This window comes from Pantherophis guttatus, chromosome 3 (genome assembly GCF_059756535.1).
Source record: "Pantherophis guttatus breed Tessera chromosome 3, ASM5975653v1, whole genome shotgun sequence".
NCBI lineage: Eukaryota > Metazoa > Chordata > Lepidosauria > Squamata > Colubridae > Pantherophis > Pantherophis guttatus.
Genome location: NC_142065.1, coordinates 11,816,386 through 11,844,368, shown reverse-complemented (window position 1 = coordinate 11,844,368; position 27,983 = coordinate 11,816,386). Strand labels below are relative to the sequence as shown.

At 44.1% G+C, this 27,983-nt stretch overlaps 1 protein-coding gene and 2 long non-coding RNA genes across 4 annotated transcripts in view; 1 reads left to right on the top strand and 2 right to left on the bottom strand.

Moving 5' to 3' along the window:
• Nucleotides 1–1,909: 1,909 nt before the first annotated feature.
• LOC148114495 (uncharacterized) lies at nt 1,910–2,213 on the bottom strand. The gene is made up of 2 exons (XR_015732957.1): nt 2,129–2,213; nt 1,910–2,033 (listed from the first exon to the last, which is right to left on the bottom strand). It is a non-coding gene; the product is annotated as an uncharacterized LOC148114495 (long non-coding RNA).
• Nucleotides 2,214–11,140: 8,927 nt separating this feature from the next.
• On the bottom strand, nt 11,141–25,845 carry LOC117674822 (uncharacterized). Its single transcript, XR_004593999.3, has 3 exons — nt 25,710–25,845; nt 17,719–17,804; nt 11,141–11,301 (listed from the first exon to the last, which is right to left on the bottom strand). It is a non-coding gene; the product is annotated as an uncharacterized LOC117674822 (long non-coding RNA).
• OSBPL2 (oxysterol binding protein like 2) overlaps nt 25,833–27,983 on the top strand; it is a 61,377-nt gene continuing 59,226 nt past the window's right edge. Inside the window, exon 1 of one of the 2 annotated variants that reach the window (XM_034433148.3) lies at nt 25,833–26,225. The gene's annotated coding sequence lies outside the window, so the exon portion shown is untranslated. Of the gene's footprint in view, nt 26,370–27,983 lie in introns of both variants that reach the window. The other variant, XM_034433147.3, reaches the window with a different exon arrangement.

Sequence of the window (27,983 nt, the reverse complement as noted above, 5' to 3'; positions counted from 1 at the left end):
TCAACTTACGGCCACAATTGAGCCCAACATTTCTGTTGCTAAGCGAGACAGACGTTAAGTGAATGTTGCCCTGTTTTGCGACCTTCCTTGCTGCAATTAGTTACGGTGACACACGGTTAAATGAATCTGGCTTTCCCATTGATTTTGCTTGTCAGAAGGTTGCAAAAATTGATCACATGATCCCAGACATTGCAACAATCATAAATATGAATCAGTTGTGTCTGAATTTTGATCACATAACCAAGGAGATGGCTGCAACAGTCATAAGTGTGAAAAATGGTCATAAATCACTTTTTTCAGTGTCGTCGTAACTTTGAACGGTCACTGAATGAACTGTTGTAAGTTGAGGATGACCTGTACTCCAGAGCTACGAAGGTAATTCAGAAGAGTCTAAAGAAAAGAAGAATTAGGGGTGCCTTGATAGCAGTATCCCAGTATTTGAGAGGCTGCCACAAAGAAGAGGGGGGATCAAATTATTCTCCAAAGCACCTGTGGGCAGGACAAGAAACAATGGGTGGAAACTAATCAAGGAGAGAAGCAACCTGGAATTAAAGAGAAATTTCCTGCCAGTGAGGACAATTAACCAGTGGAACAGCTTCCCTTCAGAAATTGTGGGCCCTCCATCACTGGAGGTTTTTAAGAAGAGATTGGACAACCGTTTGTCTGAAATGGTATGGATTCTCTTGCTTCAGGAAGCGGGCTGGACTAGAAGACCTCCAAGATCCCTTCCAGCTCTATTCTATTCTATTCTGTTCTATTCTGTTCTGTTCTGTTCTTTCTCCTGTTCTGTTCTGTTCTGTTCTGTTCTGTTCTGTTCTCCTCTCCTCTCCTCTCCTCTCCTCTCCTCTCCTCTCCTCTCCTATTCTATTCTATTCTTTTGTTGTTAGTTGCGAAGTCCCATGGACAACGTTCCTCCAGGCCTTTCTGTCCTCTACCATCCTCTGGAGTCTATTTAAGCTCACGCCCAACAGAGGGCATAAAACCCAGGCACTCTCAGCATCTCTGTCCCTTTTTCTGCCCAGGATCTCAAGCCATGTGATCCTGTTCATCAATAAACCTTCTTTTCAAGCAACTTACTTCCATGAATCCAGTGTCTTTCCCCCCAACATGGAACTGAACCCAGAAGGACATTTCTTCCAACAAAAGTATTACAACTTTCATGCTACCTATACACAAGAATCTGCACTACGAACAGTCAAGGAGAATAGGTGAGAATAGATAAGAGTCAATGGACTTCAGTCAATGGCTGGTCTTAGGGTTCTTACGGGGGGTTCAGCCTGGTCGTCTCCTACCTCAATCTTCATTATGGTCCTGGTTTTCTCCTCCCTGGAAAATTGGTTCTTGACTCTTGGACTGACCCTACATTTTGTTTTGGAAACTTTCATTTTCTTTGAATGTACTTATAATCCTTGCCTTACCTTCTGAACATTATTGGCTTTTTTACTGTAATAGTCAGTCAGCAAATTTGCTTTAACAATTGCCTTGATCACTATGCTGTAGAGAAGATATTGTTAGAGCTGCTTATTGTTGCTGGTAACTTTAAAATTCCTGGGCTCTCCCTTCTTACCTTAGGCTGGATGGGACAATAATCATACAGGAGATTGTTTTCAAGCCAAGAATCATAATTTTACATGGATATAGTCTGACTTTTGATCATGTGACCACAGAGAGACTACAACAGTCGTGACCATGAAAAATGGTCACATTTTTCAGAGCCATTATAACTCCGGACAGTCACTAAACCAACAGTCGTAAATCGAGGACTACTTATATATCGGATCTATGAGCATATAAAAGTTGAAGCAATAGTATCTAAATAAACATATTGTTAAACATACTGACATCTCGAAAGTTCATTTGCATTGGGAAAAACAAAACCCTGCAAAAAATGAATTAAGTTTGGGTCAGATTCATATTGGAGGAATTTATTGACCTTGCAAATCGGATTTTACAGCTCTGTGCAACACATAACACAAACCTATTTTTTTCCCCACCGTCTCTCGATGGTGTGTCGATACAGAATAGCTCATCTCCTAGAAATACAAGAGACATAAAAGATTGTCAACAGACGTGATTGATTCTCTCGGGAGAAATGGATTATCCTAATACCAAGTTACGCTCGTCTCACCAACCGACTCTTGAATTCCCAGGCGACTTGAAAGTAGTTGCAATCATCATGGAAGCAGCAAAATCTTGATACAGAAATCCTCCACGGATTTGATGTCCTCCTCTCCTGCCGAACCGACAGAAACATTTTTTTTCGGTAATTAGAAGCGTGACATCTGGAAGACTGCAAGACTTCCAGCCCTCAAACCATCAGAAATCAAGCAAAACTATTTGTTTATGTATTCAATTTCTATAGCTGTCCATCTCAAACAAATGACTCTGGGCAGTGAACAACCAGGAAACAATTAAAAGCAGTTCTAGAGTGAGGTTTTAGAAAGAGTGTAGAGAAGAGCAGCAACTATAATTAGGGAACTGGAGGTTAAAACATATAAAGAACGGTTGTTGGAATTGAGTATGTCTAGTTTAAGGAAAAGAAGGACGGGGGAAAAGCAGGTTCTGACCAGTTCTGGAGAACCGGTAAATACCACCTCTGACTGGCCCCGCCCCCATCTATTCTCTGCCTCCCGAGTCCCAGCCGATTGGGAGGGAATGGAGATTTTACAGTATCCTTCCCCTGCCATGCCCACCAAGCCACACCCACCAAGCCACGCCACGCCCACAGAACCGGTAGTGAAAATTTTTGAATCCCACCACTGACCAGGGGTGACATGATGGCAGTGTTCCGATATCTCAGGGGTTGCTACAAAGAAGAGGGAGTCAAGCTATTCTCTAGAGCACCTGATGGTAGGACAAGAAGCAATGGGTGGAAACTAATCAAGGAGAGAAGCAACCTAGAAGTAAGGAGAAATTTCCTACACTTAGAACCATTAATCAGTGGAACGACCTGCCTCCAGAAATTGTGGATGCTCCAACACTGGAAGTTTTTAAGAAGAGATTGGACAACCATTTGTTAGATATAGATATACAGGTATAGGGTTTCCTGCTTGAGTAAGGGATTGGACTCGAAGACCTCCAAGGTCCCCTCCAACTCCGTTATTCTGTATTCTATATTCAAGTACAAAATAGTACAACATTAAATATATAGGTAGTCCTTGACTTGTGACCACAATTGCACCCAATATTTCTGTTGCTAAGCAAGACAGTTGTTAAGTGAGTTGTGCCCTATTTTATGACCTTTTCTGATACAGTGGTTAAGCGAATCATGCGGTTGTTAAGCGAACCTAGCTTCCCTCATTGACTTTGCTTGTCAGAAGCCGTCTGGGAAGGATGAAAATGGTGATCAGATGAACCCCGGGACAGTGTAACCATCATAAATAAATGCCGGTTGCCAAGCGCCCAAATTTTGATCACATGACCCTGGGGATGCTGCAGTGATCATAAGGGTAAAAACCAGTCAGAAGTCAATTTTTTTCCCAATTCCATTGTAATGTTGGTCACCAAATGAATGGTTGTAAGTCAAGGACTACAACGTACAGCCACAACTGATCCCCAAATTTATGTTGCTATGTAAGAAATGTCTTAATGAGTTTTGCCCCATTTTGCGACTTCTCTTGCCTCATTTGTTAAGGGAATCACTGAAGTGGTTAAGTTAGTAACATGGTCGTTAACTGAATCTGGCTTCCCCATTGTTTTTTGCTTGTCAGAAGGTCGCCAAAGGGGATCACGTGATCATAGGGACGGCTGCAATGGTTGTAAGTGTGAAAAACAGTCATAACCAGGGGTGGGATTCAGCTGGTTCTGACCGGTTTGGGCAAACCAGCTGTTAATTTTAATCTGGTTCACCGAACCGGTTGTTGCATGGACTGGCTGACCCCGCCAACCCTGCCTTGCCCCTCCCGTGAGTCTCCATGCAGCCTGTTTTGGATGCCAGGTAAGTGCAGGGCCTGTGTGGAGGCTCTGGATGGGCGAAAAATGGGCCTACCGGAAGTTCCGAAATGGGCCTGTTTCTGGTCTCCGGAGCCCGGGGGAGGCCATTTTTGCCCTCCCAGAGGCTTGAGAAAAGCCTCCGGAGTCTGGGGAGGGTGAAAACACCCCCCCCCCGGTAATACAGGAGGCCGATTAGGCCACACCCACTATGGCCACGCCCACCCAGCAACCGGGCAGAGAACTGGCTGCTAAAATTTCTGAATTCCACCCCTGGTCATAACTCGCTTTTTTCAGTGCCATTGTCACTTCAGTGGCACTGAATGAACTGTTGTAAGTCAAGGACTACCTGTACCAGTATAGAGCAACCGAGAAAAAGTGTCATCACAGACGAACCAATAGAAAGAGAGTATTTGTAGCTGAGGTTGGGGGTCCTTGGTACTCTCTGAGTTTGGTTGAGTAAACTGGCTGGGGAACTCTGGGAGTTGAAGTCCACCCATCTTGAAGTTGCCAAGGTTGTGAAACAACTGCTCTAAACAGTCACGCTTTTGAAGTTTCTGGTTCCCCTGTATTCCAATAAATGCATTAGATATAAGATGAAGAGCATCCTTTGAAAAGCTTTATTATTATTTTTTTTTTCAAAGGCCTTAGATCAAGTTTCAGAAGAGTATTAAGCCAGGCTAATATCATGTATCATTACTGTTGTTCCAGGTTGATATGGGAGGAAGTTATAGTAAAATATAGACATTATATTTATTGGAAAATTACTCAAGCTCTCCCTTTATCTTTGCATTACTCTCCCCAAATCAATCTTGTTTCGCCTTTGATCTTTTTTTAAAGTATATGGCATGTTTGATATTGTTTCTGGTTTGAAATCCAGCTCTCCTTTTTTTTTTCTTTCTTTAATTGCATTTTAATTCTGGTTCATCTTCCTGTGCCCCATCATTTTTCATCCCTCCAGCAGCCTTAATAGAAAGCAGGCGAAATTACTGGAAAATTGAACCCAAATTACTGCAATTCTTAAAATGGGGTCAGGGTCAGGATATCTGCAAATCTGACCACTAACTTTTCTCCAATTTTAGAAAAGAAAAAAATAATAATTCAGAGAACATTATTTACTAACTATTAAATACTAAGACTGTATTACTATTCTTCTTCTCATCCTTCCTAATAATGTGAATAAAGTACGAATCATACAGAGTCAGTTACATGAACACTAAAGGACCCTCTCTATTCACATTATTATAAGGGAGAAATGTGCTTGTTTGGAGATTATATTAAAAATCAGCTAAATCCCATTATTGGTAATATATCTTCTGATGAGGCCTAGCTGTCACGGAAGGACAGCCATATGGAAAACATCTGAGGGGCCTCACTGTCAAAGACACAAAGACATGTATGTTACAAAGAGTTACTTATTGCCTAAGGACAGCAATAAGTCTCCCGTATTAGTAATTACAGAACTAAGGAAGGTTGTCTAAGCTAAAGATAATCTTATAAACTAGAAAATAATGGTTTAGTAATTACGAAGTGTCAATTATCATATAACAAGTGTATGTTAACCATAAATGGAAAAATGCATGAGCTCACCAAACCCTTTGTCTTGGAAACATATAAAAGCAGTTGTATCTGAGCTCTTCTTTGTTCAGAACTTCAGGTACAAATCTGACTCTGAACCTGCGCAATAAACTGTATCTGGCTGACCCAGGAATGTTTTTCAGTCTTTCATTCCATAACACTATTGCCTATCTCCTTTTCTACTTATGACTATAACCTTGTTGCTTGTATCTTTATGATTTATATTGTTTTATTTAGTTTCCTAGTATGATTTTGATTGCTTATTTAGTATCTTAGTTGACTACCACTAAGCGTTGCATCCAGTGGTGGGTTTCTACCGGTTTGTCCTGGTTTGGGCAAACCGGTAGCAGCAACGGGAGGCTCTGCCAACCCACCCAGACGTCATCACGGATGCTCTGCGCATGCGCAGAAGTGCTACACGAGAGAGAAGCGAACGCATGCACAATCACGCTCACAGTCCCGAACTGGTAGCGAAGGTAAGTGAAAACCACTACTGGTTGTATCTTATGATTCATGCTGAATGTATTTATGATGACTATGATCATGATTTATCACATATGTTTATGTACATTGAGAGCGTATGCACCGAAGACAAATTCCTTATGTGTCCAATCACACTTGGCCAATAAAGAATTCTATTCTATCACAAAAGATAGAGATACCAGCCACTTTCTGTCCTAGAATCCTGGAATAAAATGACAGTGCAAAATCAAAGGCAAGATTACTTTTCAGTCAAACACAGAGTAGCAAATGAGACCGGGGGACTGGCTGAGTGAAAGACTACTGAGATCCTCAATTATCCAGATCATGGTTGCCCCAAAGATGCTTTTTCCAAAAGGCAATTGGATTTGCTTAGTTCTTCTTTCCTTGTGTAGGAAGTTAGCACCCACCCCTTTCCTAGAAGAATGAAATATTTTAGGAAATATTAAAAAGGCAGAATATTATTTTTTCCTGGATGAGAAATGGAGAAGCATGTTTTAAAGACGAAGCAGCTCCCATCTTCCTGCTCCCACCCTTTGTCAATGGGCCAGAGGCAGAAACTCAATCTTTTGTCAATGGACCATCATCTGCAACACAATAGGACCCATCTAGCAACAGAAACTCACCACATGGCACCTGGGAAGATTACATCAGCCAGCAAGGCTAGCTAAGACCCCCACTCCCTGGGAGTCTGACAACCAATCAGGATACTCTTTCGGGGCCCAGGAAGTTCAAAGCCAGAGAGGGTATAAAACCCGGGGACTCGCTGCATCTCGCCTTTTTTCTGTTCAGGAACTCAAACCATGTGATCCTGTCCACCATTAAACCATCTTTCCAAGCAGTCTCCATGTTTCCAGTGTCTTTTTCCCCACTTGGAGCTGAACCTAGAAGGATATTTCTTCTTACAATTGAAAACATTTTGCTCAGGGGTGGGTTCTACTTACCTTTATTACCAGTTCGCAACGGGGCCCCGTGCTCTTTCTTTTCCTTCCTTCCTTCCTTCCCTCCTTCCCTCCTCCCTCCCTCCTATCTTGGTGTTTAGACAAGTGGGCATCTGATGTTTATTCCTCTGGAGAAGGGTGTCCATTCTGGAGCCACATGCCATAAACTGGATTCTAATACACAATTGCTCTTCTTCTTCAACGTCAGAGAAGGGAGTTTTGAACATGTAAGAACTGCCATTTTCTTATTGCCTCTCTCCCCAACTGCCACCTGCAATTAAGGCTTAGGGCCTGGGTTTTTCTTTAACCTGGGATCTGTGTGGGAGACTTTGAAAGCACAGCTTGGCAACTGATGTCTCCCTTTACTAGTCGAGACTTGGATGCTGTTACCCAAACGAATTTTAAAGTCAAATTATCCTGCCAATAATGCAGCAGCACTCAGTATTCAAAGGCTGTATTTTAGAGGGTTAAAAATAGACTCTGCTAAATGGAAATAAACCGGTGCAGCATTAACAAGAGCAGACTCGCAGAGTATCCCTCTGAATAATTGAAGAAATGAATTGGGATAAAATTACCTAAGAAGAAGTTAGTTAGACAGCTGTCTTTTCAAGTTTTCTTTCATATGCAGGTAGTGCTTGACTTACAACGGTTTGTTTAGTGACCGTCCTAAGTTACAACGGCACTGAAAAATGTGACTTATGACTAGGGGGCTCAGTGGCTAAGACACTGAGCTTGTCGATCAGAAAGGTTGGCAGTTCGGCTGTTCGAATCCCTAGTACAGGTCTCCTATGTGAGCAGGGGGTTGGACTAGATGACCTCCAAGGTCCCTTCCAACTCTCTTACTGTTACTTTTTACCGTTTTTCATAGTTACAACCTTTGCAACATCGCCACGACCACAATTCAGATGCTTGTCAATTGGTTCATATTGGTCATATGATCCCCTTTTGGTGACTGTCTGACAAGCAAAGCCAATGGGGAAGACAGATTCACTTAACAACCAGGTTACAACTAATAAACTGCAGTGATTCACTTAACAACCGTGGTAAGACAAGTCATCAAGGGCGGCAAAACTTGTTTTGCAATTGTTTCACAATTTTTGATTTTTTAAAATCCCACCTTGTTTTTATAAATAGCTCAAGGTAGTGAACATACCTAATACTCAAGGTCTATGTAGATTTTCAGTCATCCAGGTCATGGTTGTCCCAAAGGTGCTTTTTCAGGAGGCAACTGGACTTATTTTTTTTCTTTGAAGACTTTTTCCTTCTCATCCAAGAAGCTTCTTCACCTCTGACTGGATGGTGGGGAACGGAAGGATTTATATTCCTTGCAGACAGCTGGTTGTTTGCATCCTTTTAGAGAGTCATTGAGGCCACTTGGAGGTTTATCTGTGTCAGTGGTGGGTTCCAAATTTTTTAACAAACAGTTCTTGGCTGGGTGGGTGTGGCTGGGTGGGTCATGTGACTGAGTGGGCGTGGCCAACTCTACGTCACTCGTGTGGGTGGTACCTGTATGGGACAGGCATGGTTGGGGAGGGAATTCAGGGGTCTCTGGTGGGGGGGAGGGGGGGAGGAAAGAAAGATCCAATGTGTGTGTGTGTGTGAGAGAGAGAGAGAGAGAGAGAGAGAGGGAGGGAGGGAGAGGGAGAGAGAGAGGGAGAGGGAGAGAGAGAGGGAGAGAGACTGCGTCACGCTATGGGAAAGCTGGCTGCAAGAGGAAGAGAAGCTGAGTAAGCTGTTTTTTGGGCAATTTTGGGCATTTTGGGGCTGTTTTCAGGCCTTTTTTAGGCTGTTTTCAGGCCATTTTTCAAGCCAATTTTGGCCAGAAAAATGGCCTGAAAACAACCTGAAAAATGGCCTCAAAACAGCCTGAAAAAAGGCCTGAAAACTGCCCGAAAAACAGCCTCTTTTGTGGGCATTTTTGGGCCATTTTCAGGCCGATTTTGGCTGTAAAAAACAGCCTGAAAAATGGTCAGGGGCGGGGCCAGCTGGTGGTCTGATTTGCCAGTTCTCCGAACCGCGCAGAATCAGAACTACCGGTTCGAGTGAACCGGTCCGGACCAGCAGCACCCCACCTCTAATCTGTGTTTTCAGGATCACCTGAGTAGTGCAAATGGTTCCTGTAATTTTCGATTTTTCTGGAAATCCGTTCATACTCCCACACCATTTGAGGGTGTTCATCGCCAAGTGCTATGCAAAACATCTTCACAGAAAAAACAAGAAATGCCAGTTGTTTCCTGAAAAAGCACCTTTGGGATACCTCTTCCTATTTTCCCCATAGCAATAGCTCTGTGAGATGGGCTGTGCTGAAAGAAGGGGACTGGCCCAAAGTCACCCAACTGGCTTTCATGCCTGCAGCAGCACTAGAACTCACCGACTCCTGGTGATTGGACCAAAGTCACCTAACCAGCTTTCATGACTAAGGTGGGACTTTATTATTTACATCCTCCACCCTAAATTCCCAAAGTGTTGCTTTAAAAGATGAGTGAATCACTCATTTGGGCTTAGGTAAATATGCAGATTGGCCTCATATGGTCAATCCAAGTTAGATCAACAGTTCAACTGGAGTTAAAAATTACAGGTAGTCTTCGATTTACAACCACAGCGAGCCCGTAGTTTCTGTGGTTAAGTGAGACATTTCTTTTTTTTTTCCCCAATTTTTATTTATAAGTACAAACTAAACAGAACAATGAAACGTACAAAACATAAAAACATATAAACACCCATTTCAATACATGTCCAGTTTGTCACAACTGTAATATACATTTCTCTTTGTATTTTGACTCTTCCTTATTTGGTCATTCCCTTTTGTCTATCTACTATTGATCTTTGTTGACCTATGTCTGTTCTTTGTTTCCATCATATTATATTTGGTCATTTTGTTTACTTCCTATTGCTTCATCTCTTTCCTATCTTTCAACCAACTATACCACTTTTCCCATACTAAGTAAAAGTCATGTTCTTCCCTATTTTGTGATTCCTTTGTGAGTCTATCTAATTCCGCACATTCCATAATTTTATTGATTACTTTATCTGGTGTTGGTATATCACTACTCTTCCAGTGTTGCGCGTATAGTATTCGTGCTGCTGTTATCATATGTATAATTAAATAATTAAAGTGAGACATTTCTTAAGTGAGCTTTGTCCCACCTTACGACCTTTCTTGCCACAGTTGTTGAGTGAATCACTGCAGTTGTTAAATTAGTTAAGTGACTCTGGCTTCCTCCATTGATTTTGCTTGTCAGAAGGTCGCAAAAGATAACTCCAGGACAAGGCAATGGTCATAAATATGAGTCAGTTGTTAACAGGGGTGGGTTCTACTTACCTTTCCTAGCGGTTTGCAACGGGATCGCGTGCGCAGATCGCCGATGCCGACATCTGGGGCAATGGGCAGGCCTCCCATCAGCTTTACTACCGGTTCTTGCGAACCGGTCCGAACCGGGGCACAACCCACCACTGGTTGTTAAGCATCTGAATTTTGATTACGTGACTATGGGGATGCTGCTAAGGCCATAAGTTACTTTTTTCAGTGCCGCTGTAACTTTGAACCGTCGCTAAATGAACTATTGTAAATTGAGAACCAACTGTACTATATCACTAAGAATCTGTTGTATAGAGGAATGGGCAATGACTGAGGTTTTAGCAAGTTAGATGTTCAACCTTTGTTATCATCTTGCAGGTAGGGATTTAATTTCCTGTCCCCACTCAGTTTGTTATATTCACCAACTGCTGAGAACTTCGTGACTTCAGAACTGCCAATGAAAACTCCAGGTGAAAATACTTGCAATATTTATAAAGTTTTCCCCGCAGGACCTTCTTCAGCGCAGCGTGAGCCCAACTTCCCAGCATCTTTTGCAGAGATAAATATTTTTTACATAGAACAACTTCAGCTTAAAAGCCAGCCGTGTGTGTGTGTGTGTTTGTGTGTGCATCACATATTTCGGGGGCTGCCAATATTTGAGGGGCTGCCACAAAGGAGAGGAGGGGGGGGTGTCAACCTATTTGCCAAAGTCCCTGAAAGCAGAAGAAGCAAACGGATGGAAACTAATCGACGAGAGAAGCAGCCTGGAATTAAGGAGAATTAAGGACCAAAACAAAGAATAGCTTTCTTCAGAGCCAGATTTAATATTCTCCCCTCAGCACTTCTCCAGGGTAGGTACAAGAAAACACCAATAGCAGAATGGGTATGCATATGTGGAAAAGGAGAAGTCGAAGATATTTCACATGTTTTATTGTACTGTGAGTTATACAGAGTATGTAGGTCAATATATATTCTCCCCTTACTAGAGAGATTGCCAGGGAGGACAGATGACTTTTATGTAGGCTTTCTCCTCCAAGACTCAAATCCGGCTACCACGCAAGCAGTGGCAAAATTCTGTGTCCACAAGAAAAAAACTGGTTACAGAATTATAGATGTCAATTGGTGCCAATTTTTTTGGAGATATCTATAACAATTATTGGAAAAACGCATTTACTCACATACTGATCGGCTCTCCACTCATGTAAAGTAGGGAATGACCCTAACGATTTGAGATTATGTATTTACATAACAGGGATGTTACTATTCATGATTAATGTCAGTATTATTTTTAATTTATTGTATGTCTATTGCTGGTCGAGGACCGTCATAAAGTTTTATTCATTCATTCATTCATTCATTCATTCAGCCTGGAATTAAGGAGAAATTTCCTGACAGAACAATAAACCAGAGGAACAGCTTTGCCTTCAGAAGTTGTGGAGGCTCCATCACTAAGGAGATTGGATAACCATGTGTCTGAAACGGTACAGGGTTTCTGCCTGAGCAGGAGATTGGGCTAGAACAGGGGCAGTGGTGGGTTTCAAAAATTTTCGCTACCGGTTTGTAGGCGTTACTAGGTAGGGGGTATGTGACTGAGTGGCCAACTTGACAACACTCATGCCCACGCCCACTCAGTCACATGACCCCCATCTAGCCACACCCTCAGGAAAAGGTAGGAAAATCTTTGGCATTTCCATCTATCTACCCCCGCCCTCCCTTCGCCAGTTGCCCCCATTTCCCCTCCTTTAGCAGCCCCAGCCCTAGCCCCGCTTTTTCCCCCACCACCGCCCCTTTGTTCGGGCTGCAGCGGCTGGTCCAGAGTCCGGAAGACAAACTGACCGGAGTTTTCGGCAGCCCCCAGCCAGCCGCTGCTGCTGGAAAGCGGTTGGCAAAGAAGCCTCCCAGCCGCAGGCTGCCGAAAAGTACTGGTGGTCACGGAAAAAACTGCTGCTGCCATCGCTGCCATGCTCTTCGCACATGCGCATCCCATTGGACTTGCAAGACAATGGGATGCGCATGCATGTAGAACATGGTGACGACGAACATGGCGGGCGGGGCAAGCGAGCGGCGACTGAGGGAACGGTTCGGGGGTGTGGCCAGCTGGCCATCGCTACCAGTTCGGCAACCTTGGAAAATTTCTGCCAACGGTTTGCACAAACCGATGCGAACTGGCTGAATACCACCTCTGAACAGGGGTCTCTAACCTTGGCAACTTTAAGATTTGTGGACTTCAACTCCCAGAATTCAGCCAGCTGGAGTTGAAGTCCACAAATCTTAAAGTTGCCAAGGTTGTCAAAGCTTTGCTGGCTGAGGAATTCTGGGAGTTGAAGTCCACAAATCTTAAAGACCCCTGGGCTAGAAGACCTCCAAAGTCCCTTCTAACAGATGCCTGTCTACCTTACGATTCCTAACCATCTCTGAAATAAAATTATATATTCTTTTTGTTTTTGAAATCTTGATTGTCATGATGATGACGTTGATGCAAATACTTGTTTTTGAATAGTGACAAAACCTGCTCCAGGGACTGGGTTACAGAACTAGATATTGATGGCCCAGGCTCTAATCCCATTGATCTAGTTATGTGAAAACTGCAGCAGAACCAGTTTTCTGGATTACACCATAAAAAAAAAGAAAAGAAAAGAAAACTCCAGGCACATTGCTGAGTTCAATAAGGATCCTTCCAGACCAACCTCACCGCTCCAAAAGACCCATGTCAGTCTTTAACCTACAGTCTAATTCTAAAACCATGATAAAAATCTGATATAATGGCATTTTCCCCCAAATCACATTTATTTGTGTGAAACTTTTTTTTTTTTGCTTTTCCATGTTTTGAACTTAATGTGTTGTTCAGGTGTAGGAAGTTAGCACCCACCCCTCTCCTAGAAGAATGAAATATTTTAGGAAATATTAAAAAAGGCAGAATATTATACTTCCCTGGATGAGAAATGAAGAAACATCTTTTAAAGACAAAGCAGCTTTCTGCCTCCCCCCCCACCTTTGTCAATGGGCCATTAAGGCCTCAGCCAAGTTCACTCATTCCCCCCACCTTTGTCAATGGACCATCATCTGCAACACAATAGGACCCATCTAGCAACAGAAACTCACCACATGGCACCTGGGAAGATTACATCAGCCAGCAAGGCTAGCTAAGACCCCCACCCCTTGGGAGTCTGACAACCAATCATGATACTCTTCCTGTGCCCCAGGAAGTTCAAAGCGCAGAGAGGGCATAAAACTAAGGCACGCTAAGCATCTCGGCCCTTTTCTGTTCAGGAACTCAAACCATGTGATCCTGTCCCCCATTAAACCATCTTTCCAAGCAGTCTCCATGTTTCCAGTGTCTTTTTCCCCACTTGGAACTGAACCCAGAAGGATATTTCTTGCAAAGCTGCTCTAAATTCATACATTTAAGACCCTTAATCTTTAAAATGATACCTTCCCTGCCTGTTTTTTTTTTTTGTTGTTGTTGGAAGAAATATCCTTCTGGGTTCAGTTCCAAGTGGGGAGAAAGACACTGGAAATATGATGGCTGCTTGGAAAGATGGTTTTAATGGTGGACAGAATCACATGCCTTGAAGATCTTGGGTGAAGAAGAAAAAAAAGGGAAGAGATGCTGAGAGTGCCTGGATTTTATGCCCTCTCTGGGCTTTTGAATTTGAGCTTGTATTCTGATTGGTTGTCAGACTCCCATGGGGCCATGCAGGGGTAACTTTGTAGGTTGTCCTTTTTGAGTCCCAGGCTTGGTTGAGCCTTGCTGGGTGATGATGTAATGAAAGGGCTTTGGACAATTCCTACTATGGCTCTGCCTGAAGGAGGTAGATCTTTGTTATGTAGAATAGACTGGCCCAGGCTTTAGTGGCCCATTGACAAAGGTGTGTGTGGGCTGAGTTTCTGTCTTCCTTTTAGGGGAAATATTCTGCCCTTTTAATATTTCGTAAAATATCTCATTTTCCTAGGAGAGGGGTGGGTGCTAACATTGTACATTAAAAAAAAAATAGTGCAATTTTAAACTTGGGAAAAGGAATGCAAATTGGGGCCCTTAGCTTTTATTGTTTTTAAAATACTTGCAAATGCCAATACAGATAGTCCTCAACTGACAACAATTTAGCAACTGTTCAAAGTTATAAAGGCACTGAAAAAAGTGACGTAGGACTTAGCAGCATCCCCATAGTCACGGGATCAAAATTTAGATGCTTAACAACTGACTCATATTTATGATCATTGCAGTGTTCTGGAGTTATCTTTTGCGACCTTCTGACAAGCAAAATAAATGGAGGAAGCCAGAGTCACTTAACAACCATGTTACTAACTTACGACCATTGTAGGATGCAATGTCCTGGGGTCATTTTTTGCAATCTTGGACAGCAAAGTCATTGGGGAAGCCAGATTCCACTTAACAACCATGTTACTAACTTAACAACTGCAGTGATTCCCTTAACAACTGTGGCAAGAAAGGTCGTAAAATGGAGCAACTCTTAACAACTGTTGCGCTTAGTGACAGATCTGGGACTCAATTGGGGTTGTAGAAAGTCAGCACCCACTCTCTTAGAAGAATGAAATATATTGAGGAATATTAAAAAAAAAAGGCAGAATATTATATTTCCCTAAATGAGAAATGGAGAGGCATATTTTTTTAGAGGCAGGAAGCAGACTCAGTTTTTCTTAATGGCCACCAAGCAGAAACTGTTGAGGCAGCATTTAGAAATGCAGATTTGGTAATCCATTCAAGACAGGATATTTTGAAATTCCTTGCAGCAAAGCCTGAAAACAGGCAGAATGATAGGATTAACCCTCACTCAAGATCCAACACATGACAAAGCCATTAAGCCACAATAGGAATTGCCCAACACCCTTTCAGAACACAAATCGCATCACCCCAGAGCAGTCCAAACTTCAACCAAGCCTGGGAGCTCAGACAAACACACAGGATTTGCATTTCCTCTTTTGCCTATAGAGCCAGCTATGACCCCTACATAACCCCTACATGACCCCATAGGAATCTGACAACAACCAATAGAATACATGTTCTTGCACAGGAACAGGAAGCTCAAGTGCAAAGACAAAGAAGGTATTAAAAAAACCCCTCTCTCAACACCATTTTGCCAGCTGCCCAGAACCACAAACCCATGTAGTTCTGCTTCATCAATAAACCATTTTTTCAATCAGCCTCCGTGTTTCCAGTGTCTTTCTCCCAGCTTGGAACTGAACCAGATGGATATTTCTCCCCACAGGGTCATAAGTCAAGGACTATTTATAAAGCTCACGGTCCCTTTAATGATGTCGCCGTGATGGCCCTCCTTACATCTTGAGAATGTTGCAAACCTAGATGTTAGCTCCTACACCATGGAAGAGTTGCCACTTCTGGTTTAGTGCACATTATCCAATTTGTCAGGATTTCAGCATGCCCTGGAGCAAAAGGGTTGAAATCCTATTTTTTAAAAACATATTTTCTAATTTTTCTATATAGCTATGACCTTGTATAGCTAATCACATCTATTTGCACTGTGATTTGGAAAGGAGGGGCCAGAATCAACATTCTTAAAATAACAATTCCTGTATTACTTGAAGGCCGTCAAACTATTTTACACAAGAGGTGTTTGCACATGTATTTTAGGATCCTGCTGTACTCTGGTTGATCAGGACTTGGTTTTTTTGTTTTGTTTTAATGAGACTAAAATTTCCAGCCGCAGAACCAGTTGGACTCCCAATTCCTTTCAAAAAATACAGTTAATGAACAGATTAACAGAATTGGAAGGGACCTTGTAGGTCATCTAGTCCAACCCCCCACCCCATCCAAGCAGGGAACCTTACACCGTTTCTGACAAATGGCAGTCCAATCTCTTCTTGAAAGTCTCCAGTGATGAAGCTCCGAAGGCAACTTCCATTGGTTCCATTGGTTGATTGCTCTCAGTGTCAGAAAGTTCCTCCTTAATTCTAGGTTGAATCTCTCCTTGATTAATTTCCATCCATTATTCCTTGTCTGGCCTTCCGGTGCCTTGGAAAATTGCCTGACCCTTTCCTCTCTGTGGCAGCCCCTCAAATATTGGAAGACTGCTATCATGTCTCCCCTGGTCCTTCTTTTCATCAGACTAGACATACCCAGCAGGGGTGGGTTCTACTTACTACTGGTTTGCAATGGGAGCACGTGCACGCTTTTGCACATGCGCAGATCGTCAATTATTACGTCCAGGTGGGTAGGTGGAGCCTCCTGCCACTTTTACTACCGGTTCTAAAGAACCAGAGAGAACCAGGAGCAACCCACCACTGCAACCGTTCTTCATATGTTTTAGCCTCCAGTCCCCTAATCACCTTGGTTGCTCTTCTCTGCACTCTTTCTAGAGTCTCAACATCTTTTTTTATAGTGTGGTGACCAAAACTGGATGCAGTATTCTAGGTATGGTCTTACTCAGGGGTGGGTTCTAAATTTTTTTACTACTAGTTCTGTGGGTGTGGCTTATTTTGTGGGTGTGGCTTGGAGGTCATGTGACTAGGTGGGCGTGGCTAGCTGGTCAGTCATTTCTGGAAGGTCCTCGCACTTACGACCCGACTCATTTGTTTGCTTTTAACACTGATCAGCTGTAGGGACGGCCCTTTGAAGCCCTGCAGCAAGAGTTTAAACAGTTTTTTTCCCTCTAGTCATCAGCTGGGATTCAGGAGGCAGCAATAGATTGGGGGTGGGACCAAATAAAAGGCAAGAATAACGGGGGTGGGGGGGTTGGGGGGCAGGGGGGAGAACCGGTTCGGTGACATCATATCGTCACCGCTACCGGCTCGGCCGGACCGGACCGAACCGGGAGGAACCCACCACTGGTCTTACTCAGTGATGGGTTTCAAAATTTTTTACTTCCGGTTCTGTGGGTGTGGCTTGGTGGGCATGGCATGGCTTGGTGGGTGTGGCAGGGGAAGGATACTGTAAAATCTCCATTCCCACCCCACTCCAGGGGAAGGTTACTGTAAAATCCCCATTTCCTCCCGATCAGCTGGGACTTGGGAGGCAGAGAATAGATGGGGGCGGGGCCAGTCAGAATTTTTACTACCGGTTCTCCGAACTACTCAAAATTTCCGCTACCGGTTCTTCAGAACTGGTCAGAACCTGCTGAAACCCATCTCTGGTCTTATTATAATAAGTTAATAAGTTGCATCAACAGAAGGCTACAATCAAGATAATAACCTGTTTTATTAAGTGTAACCACATTTGACTCTCTCTTCACTCCAAGAGGGCAAATTCAAAGAAAATTCCAGTGTTTCCCAATGTTATATGTTAGCTATCAAGTTTCCTTTTCCGAGCCCCATTAATGAGCTAACTGGTTTTTTTTTTTCTCTTTTTATCATGGTACCTGACCTGGCTTTTAACAGCTTAATTAATGCTGCTAACGTCCCCCTTCTTCCTAGAAATTTTCCTTTGCTCCTGACAACCATCGTGCTGTTTCAAAGCTTTTTTTTTCCCCCTCCCATGTTGGAGAAGTAACTCACACAGACAAAACTAAGGCTGACCTTGTGAGATGGTACCGTGAATATTAATGAAGGGCCTCCTCTCCTGTCCTTACTCCCTTCCTTGCTTCAAATTTCTTTTATCGTAACTGATTAACAAAGGAGAGGAAATTAAATGAGGCTAACATAAGAATCTAACCAAAGTTGGGAGGCCTATCGGTCTCTTTTCAAAACTGTAAAGGGATAATATTTAAAACAAAAATAGAAAGGAAAAAAAAAAAGAGAGTGAGAAATTGTAAGCCAAAAGAACATACAGCACGAAAAAAGGAACACTAGAAAGAAACATAAAGAAGGGGTGAAATCCAGCAGGTTCGGACAGGTTCTGGAGAACAAGTAGCGGAAATTTTGATTAGTTCGGAGAACTGGTAGCGGGAATTTTGAGCAGTTCGGGGAAGCGGCAAATACCACCTCTGGCTGGCCCCAGAGTGGGGTGGGAATGGAGATTTTGCAATATCCTTCTCCCAGGAGCGGGGAGGGAATGGGGATTTTGCAGTATCCTTCCCCTGAAGTGGGGTGGGAATAGAGATTTTTTTTTTTTAATTTGATTTATATGCCGCCCTTCTCCGGAGACTCAGGGTGGCTTACAATGCGTTAAGCAATAGCCTTCATACTTTTGTATATTTTTATACAAAGTTAGCTTATTGCCCCCACAAACTGGGTCCTCATTTAACCTACCTTAGAAAGGATGGAAGGCTGAGTCAACCTTGAGCCTGGTAAGATTCGAACCTGCAGTAATTGCAGGCAGCTGAATGTTAATAACAGGGTGCTTTAAACCACTGTACTACCAAGGCTACTTGGTAGTACAGATTTTGCAGTATCTTTCCTCTGCCACGCCCACCAAGCCACACCACGCCCACCGAGCCATGCCCACCAAGCCACGCCCACAGAATCGGTAGTAAAAAAATTGAATTTCACCAGAGATAAAGTACTGGGGTTTTTTAAGATAGTGGACAACCATGTCTTGCCTGAGAAGTGGGTTGGACTAGAAGACCTCCAAGGTCCCTGCCAACTCTGTTGTTCAGTTAAATAATCTTTGTATTTCTCCAACATTCCTCTGCTTGCTAGCCATGGATCGTTGCTCCTGTCATGTCCATATACAATTTAACATGTTGTCTTCTGCTCTTTAAATTTCCCACTTGCCTATTTTTAAAGTTTTATCAGGTCCATCCAACTGCAGGCAGTCCTTGACTTATAACAGTTCATTTAGCGACTTTTCAAAGTTACAACGGCACTGAAACAAGTGACTTATGACCGTTTTTCACACTTACGGCTGTTGCAGCATCCCCACAGTCACGTGAACAAAATTCAGACGCTTGTCAACTGACTCATATTTGTGACGGTTGCAGTGTCCCGGGGTCATGTGATCACTTTTTGTGACCTTCGGACAAGCAAAGTCAATGGGGAAGCCAGATTCAGTTAATAACCGTTTTACTGACGTAACAACTGCAGTGGTTCACTTAATGACTGTGGCACGAAAGAATGTAAAATGGGGCAAAACTCACGTAACAATTGTCTTGCTTAGCAAAAGAAATTTGGGGTTCAATTGTGGTCAAGGACTGTATAACATTCTATATAACATGTATAACATTCTCAATCTTCCCCTTACTCAAACACATTCTCTTTTCCTTCATATATTTGCGTTGAAGTTCCATGGTTATTCATTCTGTCCAAACAACCATTCCTAAATAAATCTATTTCATTCACTACGCCTCTTCATATTTTTTCCCTTGTATAAAGTAACCCCATCAAGTTGATATATTGTCTCATCCATTACGCTTTGTTCTTTATACTTTTAATTATTATCTTTTCATTGGAAGTTTACAACACATAGTCACAGATTCTTTAGAACTCAACAGAATATTTGTTATCTTTGATTGCCTCATGACATGATTGGTTATTTGCCATCAGGAAATCTTAATAGGATAAAGTCTGTTTTATTCTTGTTTAAAATACATTCAGTCAAACTGATTTGTTGGGTTGTATGCTGGATTAACTACTACCTCCTTGGATTTCTGTCTTCAGAAACATAGAGAAAAATCTGGATGGATGATTGATGTTATGCTACTACAATCATCTTTATTTTATTTTTTTTATTTTATTAACAAATTGAGTTAAAACCGGAATTATTTTTATTAGATATAGTAAGAGGAAATTATTGTAAGAAAATTCAATATATTATACTGCACGTAATAACTGCGGCCAGAATCACTTATGCACAAAATTGGAGCACTCCTTCAGATGGAATGGTGATAAAAAAAGGTGCTAGAATGTGCGCAGATGGACAGGCTAACAATGGAAATAAAAGAAAGAGGAGAAATGGAATATTATTTGATTTGGGACACATGGTATAATTGGTTAGAGAATAGAAGTAAAGAATAAGAACATAAAGATAATTTAAGAGGTATTTTTAAGTTAAAAGCAGGGGTGAAATCCAGCAGGTTCTGACAGGTTCTGGAGAACCGGTAGTGGAAATATTGAGTAGTTTGGAGAACCAGCAAATGCCATCTCTGGCTGGCCCGAGAGTAGGGTGGGAATGGAGATTTTGCAATATCCTTCCCCTGGACTGGGGTGGGAATGGAGATTTTGCAATATCCTTCCCCCAGGAGTGGGGAGAGAAGGGAGATTTTGCAGTATCCTTCCCCTGCCACGCCCACCAAGCCACGCCCACACCCACACCCACCAAGCCACGCCCACAGAACTGGTAGTAAAAAAAATTGGATTTCACCACTGGTTAAACGGTAATACATATAGTTACAAATAATGACACAATATATAGAACAGATATGTATTTAAATAGTAAGGAAGAACAATGAAAATAACCAATTGTACTTATGAGTGATACTGGTACTGGAGTGCTGTAAAGATTGAAAATGTGGTATAAAATGAAGAAAACCGTTCAATAAAAAAAAAACCAAATCCCTCCCCCAATCATCTTTAATTCAATTGCTCTGGTTGGGTTGTATTTTTTTAATGTCTTCCCAAAAATCCAGGGCCAATTTCTAGAACCATTAATATTCTCAAGATGAAGTTAAAGCGTTCTTACTGGCAACATATCAAAAAGTCTGGCAAGGAAAAAGTAAACGAGATACAAAGAACGTCTAATGACGGGGGTGGGGGGTGGGGGAGGCAGCAATTAAGATGTAAGAAAAAAAAGACAAGCAATCTTTTTAGGCAGATTAGAAGCCAAATATATTCTTCATGCAAGCATAGTGTAGGAAGCTAGCACCCACCCTTTTCCTAGAAGAATAAAATATTTTAGGAAATATTAAAAAAGCAGAATATTATGTTTCCCTGGTTGAGAAATGGAGAAACATGTTTTAAAGACAAAGCAGCTCCCACCTTCCTGCCCCCACCCTTTTGTTAATGGGCCAGAGGCAGAAACTCAATCTTTGTCAATGGACCTTCATCTGCAACACAATGGGACGTCCCCATCTAGGACAGAAACTCACCACATGGCACCTGGGAAGATTACATCAGCCAGCAAGGCTAGCTAAGACCCCCACCCCCTGGGAGTCTGACAACCAATCAGGATACTCTTTCGGGGCCCCAGGAAGTTCAAAGCCAGAGAAAACATAAAACCTGGGGAGTCGCTGTATCTCGCCCCTTTTTCTGTTCAGGAACTCAAGCCATATGATCCTGTCCACCATTAAACCATCTTTCCAAGCAGTCTCCATGTTTCCAGTGTCTTTTTCCCCGCTTGGAGCTGAACCCAGAGGATATTTCTTCTAACAATAGAATGGCACCTGAATTCAGCATAGTGGATTTGAAATAGTCCTTGAAATATGTCTAGATAGACATTCTAATTATTCTAAAATGCTACCTGCAGACTACTTTTTGAGTTGAGTTGGATACATCATAAGAGTCCCAGTTTGTTATTTGTTCACAGTTCTGGTTGTTGTGAGACAAAAATGCTAATAACAACCTTTAAATGGCGCTGCAAAACTCTTGACCATCACTAGATCACTGTAGTTTCTGTATTTCTCTACTATGTGCAGTCATAGCACATTTTAGTTCCAGATTATGATAGCAGTCCTTTAAAACTCTACATAGATTTTCTTTGAAGATTACTTTGCCAATAGAAGTGATTATCTGTAGCTCAGGGTTGAATTGTGGCTTTCTCAATGCTCTCTGAATTTGGCTGTTTGCTTGCAGACATTTCATTACCCAACTACGTAATATTATCAGTGCTAATTCTGACAAGTGCACAGCTGATGTTACCTAGCTGGGTAATGAAATATTTGCAAGCGAACAATCAGACCCTATTCTCCCTTTGGTGTTTTTCTCCTATCATTTGACTGAGTTTAGTAGGTGAGTATACCCGCTGCATGGAACCACCAGAAAACGTGACGTGCGGAGGCTGAAAATGGGGAGTGTGGAGGCCGAAAACGCGACACACAGAGGCAGTGATCGGCGGCGATGTGCTGTGGCGATCCCCGCAGCCTGGAACGGGTCTAAAATGGAGCGTTCAAAGCAGTGGTGAAATTCAATTTTTTTTACTACCAGTTCTGTGGGCGTGGCTTGGTGGGCGTGGCTTGGTGGGCATGGCAGGGGAAGGATACTGCAAAATCTCCATTTCCACCCCATTCCAGGGGAAGGATATTGCAAAATCTCCATTCCCACCCCACTTTGGGGCCAGCTAGAGGTGGTATTTGCCGGTTCTCTGCACTACTCAAAATTTCCACTACTGGTTCTCTGAACTACTCAAAATGTCTGCTACCAGTTCTCCAGAACCTGTCAGAACCTGCTGGATTTCACCCCTGGTTTGGAGGCCAAAAACATGAGGCACAGAGGCCAAATACGTGAGGCACAGAGTTGGCGATGGTCTGTGGTAATCCCTGCAGCCTGGAACAGGTCTAAAACAGCGATGCACGGAGGCCGAAAATGGCCAGCGGGTGAGAGGGGCTACATTCAGTGTATAAGGCGCACCCAAATTTTCACCCTCTTTTAGTGAGGAAAAAAGCATGTCTTATACTCTGAAAAGTATGGTAAGTAAAGGCACCAATTCTCTGGAATTGCTCTGGAAGGAATCCCATCTAGGCTTTTCAGTGGCTGCATCCAAACACTGCAGTATGCCAATCATCATTTAAAACATAAAGTGGAGTGGCTGGGCCTATACATTTATTTATTTTATTTATTTATTTATTAAATTTATATACCGCCCTATTCCTAAGGGACTCAGGGCGGTGAACAGCGAACGATAAAAATACATGTAATACAAACGTTAATAAAAAAAAACAATTAAAATATACTAAACACTCTGGTCCTAGATAATTCAAGACATCCCAGTTTAAAATAAAATCAAAAAGCAATATAAAGGGAAAGTTAGGCCAGGCCGGCCTGCTGAAACAGGAATGTTTTGAGGGCACGGCGGAAAGTGCGCAGATCCGGAATCTTCTGTATCTCTGGGGGGAGCTCGTTCCAGATGGTGGGTGCCCTCACAGAAAAGGCTCTCCCCCTGGGGGCCGCCAGTCGACATTGTTTGGCTGACGGCACCCTGAGAAGCCCCTCTCTATGGGAGCGTACTGGGCGGTGAGAGGCTATTGGTGGCAGAAGGCGGTCTCGTAAGTACCCCGGTCCTAAGCCATGGAGCGCTCTAAAGGTGGTAACTAAGACCTTGAAGCGCACCCGGAAGACCACAGGGAGCCAGTGCAGCTTGCGCAGGAGGGGAGCCACATGGGAGCGCCATGCTGCTCCCATAACTACCCGCGCGGCCGCATTCTGGACCAGCTGGAGCCTCCGGGTGCTCCTCAAGGGGAGCCCCATGTAGAGAGCATTACAGTAGTCCAGGCGTGAAGTCACGAGGGCATGAGTGACCGTTTTTAACTAGTCCCGATCCAGAAAGGGACGCAACTGGCGAATCAGGCGAACCTGATAAAAAGACCTCCCGGCCACAGCCGTCAAGTGTTCTTCTAAAGACAGCCGTGAGTCCAAGAGGACGCCTAAGTTGCGAACCCTCTCCGTGGGGGGCAATGACTCATCCCCAATAGTCAGTGATGGCACCAATTGACTATATCAGGACGTCGGAAACCACAGCCACTCGGTCTTGGATGGGTTGAGCCTGAGTCTGTTCCTCCCCATCCAGATCCGTACAGCCTCCAGGCACTGGGACATCACTTTAAGGGCATCATTGGGGTGGTCCGGGGTGGAGATGTATAGCTGAGTATCATCAGCATACTGATGATACTTCACCCCAAAACCACGGATGATCTCACCCAGCGGCTTCACATAAATGTTGAACAGAAGGGGTGAGAGAACCGACCCCTATGGCACCCCACATACAAGGGGCCTCGGGGTCGACCTCTGCCCCCCCTGTCAACATGATACATGATGCAAAGTCCCATTTGAGGGTTGAGGACTGCAACAATATATCCAGTATGTAAAATGAGAGCAAACCCTACTCCCTTTTCAAGCACTGACTATGTTACAGGTAACCCTCGACTTATAACCATTCGTTTAGTGACCAAAGTTACACCAGCACAGAAGAAAGTGACTTATGACCGGTTTTCACACGTTACAGTATCCCCATAGTCACGTGAACAAAATTTGGATGCTTCGCAACGGGTTCCTATTTCTGATGGTTGCAGTGGCTTGTTGTCATGTGAGGTGGTGCAGAGGTTCGAGGGCAGTACTGCAGCTACTTCAGCTGATTGCTAGTTCAGCAGATCAGCGGATCAAATCTCACTGGCTCAAGGTTGACTCAGCCTTCCATCCTTCCGAGGTGGGTAAAATGAGGACCCAGATTGTTAGGGGGCAATATGCTATTTAGTATACTGTCGATTGTTGTAAACCGCCCATAGTCCTCGGAGAGTGGGCGGCATAGAAATATGACTAATAAAATAAATAAATAAATAAATAAATAAATCCCCTTTTGCGACCTTCTGACAAGAAGGAAGCTAGATTCACTTAACAACTGTGTCCCTAAGAATTGCAGTGATTCACTTAACAACTGTGGCAAGAAAAGTCGTAGAATAGGGCACAACTCTCTTAACAAATGTCTCACTTAGCAACATAAATTTTGGGCTTAATTGTGGTTATAAATCGAGGACTATGTATGTACACAGCTGGATAGTGAAATGTCTGCAGGAAGACAACCAGGCTCAGAGACCACTAAGGACCCCACTATTCAACCCTGACCTGCAAGCCTTGGTAGTACAGTGGTTTAATGCACCCTGTAATTAACACAGCTGCCTGCAATTTCTGCAGGTTCGAATCTTACCAGGCTCAAGGTTGACTCAGCCTTCCATCCTTTCTAAGGTAGGTTAAATGAGGACCCAGTTTGTGGGGGCAATAAGCTGACTTTGTATAAATATACAAAAGTATGAAGGCTATTGCTTAACGCATTGTAAGCCGCCCTGAGTCTCCGGAGAAGGGCGGCATATAAATCAAATTAAAAAAAAAAAAAAATTCTCTACTATGGATACTTGCAATCAAATGTTACAAAATGTGTGTAACTCAATCTAAACAATTGTGGATAGCTTACTAGTTCAATTAATTACAGTTACAGAGTTATATTTCTTTGTCCAAGTTCAAAGGCGCAAGTACAAATCCCCAGTCTATGTCAGCTTTCTGCCAAAGTGACACAGGTGGTCCTCAACCTACGGCCACAATTGGGCCCAGAATTTATGTTGCTAAGTGAGAAATGTGTTGAGTCTGGCCCCATTTTACGATTCTTGTCACATTGGTTAAGTGAATCACCACAGTCAATAAATTGGTAACCTGGTTGTTAAGTGAATCTAGCTTCCCCATTGACTTTGCTTGTCAGGAGGTCGCAAAAGGGGATCACATGACCCTAGGACACTGCAACCGTTATAAATGTGAGTCAACTGTCAAGGTTGTAAGTGTGAAAAACGGTGGTAAATCACTTTTTTCAGTGCCCTTGTAACTTCGAATGGTCACTAAACGAACTGTTGTCCGTCGAACTATATTAGAATTACAGCTCTCACAATCGATGGCCATACCAGCAAGGAATTCTGGGAGTTGTAGTCCCAACACACCTGGAGCATCCCTGGTGGGAGGAAGGTCTCCTGTAAACCACAAGATGCCTATCTGGTCATGGCGATGGGACATCAACAATCAAATGAAACGCCTGCAAAAGGGGCACAGCGCCTGCTTTCTTCACCAAAGGCTTTCGGGGATCACGAGCGGTCCGACCGCATTCCGTTTGTGACGCGCCGGAGCTGCTCGACGGGATTACTTTCCCCCATCTCATTTGCATGGCCTCGCCCCTTCGGGAGAACGCCATTGGCCGAGCAGAGCTGCCTTGAGATCAAGTCCGCAAGACAATGCGCGAAAGCTCGGGTGGAACTCCAGCACCTCAGGCTTCTTGATTAGCATAATCCCCGCCCTTTCCCTTCCCTCGCGATCCATTGGCCCGCTTGCGGGAGGAGAGCGAGGCGGGTACGCCCGGAGTGGGGGGGGGAGGAGGAGAGGGGGTCCTTCGAACGTCACGTCGCTCCGTCGCTGATGATTGGACGGCTTGACGCGTCTGTCAAGCGTGGACGGGGAGAGGGGTACGTTGAGAGAGGAGGGGGTGGCGGCGGGTCGTACTTCCGCCTCGGGGAGTGTCGACGGGTCTTGCCGGGGGCTCGAGGCCGGAGAGGCGTGTGCGCGTGCGCACGCCCGCACCTCAGGACTGGGGACGCGCAGGGCGACAGGTAAACCCACCGCCGGCGGGGCTGGAAACAGCGGCCGTCCCCTCGCCAACCCTCCGGGGCTTCGCAGCTCGAGCCCGGCCGCTTGGCAGCGGGAGCTCTACGGTCCCTGTGGCCTGGCTGAGGGAGAGGGGGGACGGAGGAGGGAAGGCCTCGCCGCCTGAGGAGGATGGGGGGGGTGCCGCCCGAACCATCATCTCGTGGGGTTGGGGAGGCGGTGCAGGCCCGGCTGAGGGGAAGAATCCTCCCCCCCCCAAATGATGGGGAAATGGGAGTTGCCCTCGTTTCTCCCCCCCCCCCCCGGTTTGGGAAATGTCGAGGCATGGGGACGGGAGACCCCGCGGCGATCCAAGCGGGGAGGATCGTGACTCTGTCTTCTCAGTGGGTTTTCTTCTTGCCGGGGGGGGGAGGGGGGGACAACATGCCGGGGCTGGGCAGCTGGGCCTCTGCAGAGGTTTTTATAGGAGTTAAGCCGGGGTCCTTCCCTTAAATAGGTTTCTGGGAGAAGTACAGCTAGTCCTCGATTTACAACGGTTCTTTTTTTTTTTTAAAGCAATTTTAAAGGTGGGAAAAGGAGTGCTTTGCCCCCCCCCACTTCACACCCCTTGGTTCTATTGCTCCCTTTAAAATACGGTCAAACGTCCCCGACTTACAGTAGTTCGTTTAGTGACCGTTCAAAGTGACGACGGCGCCGGGGGAAAAAAAAGTGACTCGTGATCGCTTTTTTCACGCTCATGACCCTTGCAGTATGCCCGCGGTTAACCTGATCAGAATTCAGATGCTCGGCGACGGACTCGTTATTTATGACGGCGGCGGGGTCCTATGCGATCCCCTTTTGTGACCTTCTTAAGATGCAAACTCGACGGGGAAGCCAGATTCACTTAACAACTGGGCCAAGGAGTGACCTCAAAAAACGGGGCAAAATTCACTTAACAGATGCCTGGCTTAGCATAATGTAAATTTTGGAGCTCGATTGTGGTCGTACGTTGAGGACTTACCTGTACCGGGTTGATTTTTCTTTTGGGGGCTTCCAACCCGAAGTTGAGGGTGGGTCAACTTGCTTCTGAGCTGAAGAGGCCTGTGGAGACCTCGGCTTTCTCTCTTTGCTTCCTTGCTGGGCTTCTAGGAGATGATGGAGCAGCTTGGCCGGCAAGAGAATGCGAATGCTGATGGCTGCGGGCTGGCAAGCTTCACGTGAGGATGGCTGCGGTTCAGCCTGTCTAGATCATAAGATTATTTATTCTGTTTTAACTTTCCAGCCTGACTATTTCAGTTCCTTACACCGATCTCAGTTCCTTACACCGTAATGAGGAAACAGATAGTCCTCTGCAGGTTAATTTAGCAACCGTTCAAAGTTCCAAGGGCACTGAAAAATGAGACCGTTTTTCACAGTTACGACCTTTTGCGGCATCCCCACAATCATGGGATCAAAATTCAGACACTTGGCAACTGGTTCATATTTATGGCCGCTGCTGGGTCCCAAGGTCGGGTGATCCCCTTTTGTGACCTTCTGATGAGCAAAGTCAATAGGGAAGCCAGATTCACTGAACAGCCGGGTTACTAATTTATGAACCCCAGTGATTCACTTAACCCACTGTGGCAAGGTGGTAAAATGAG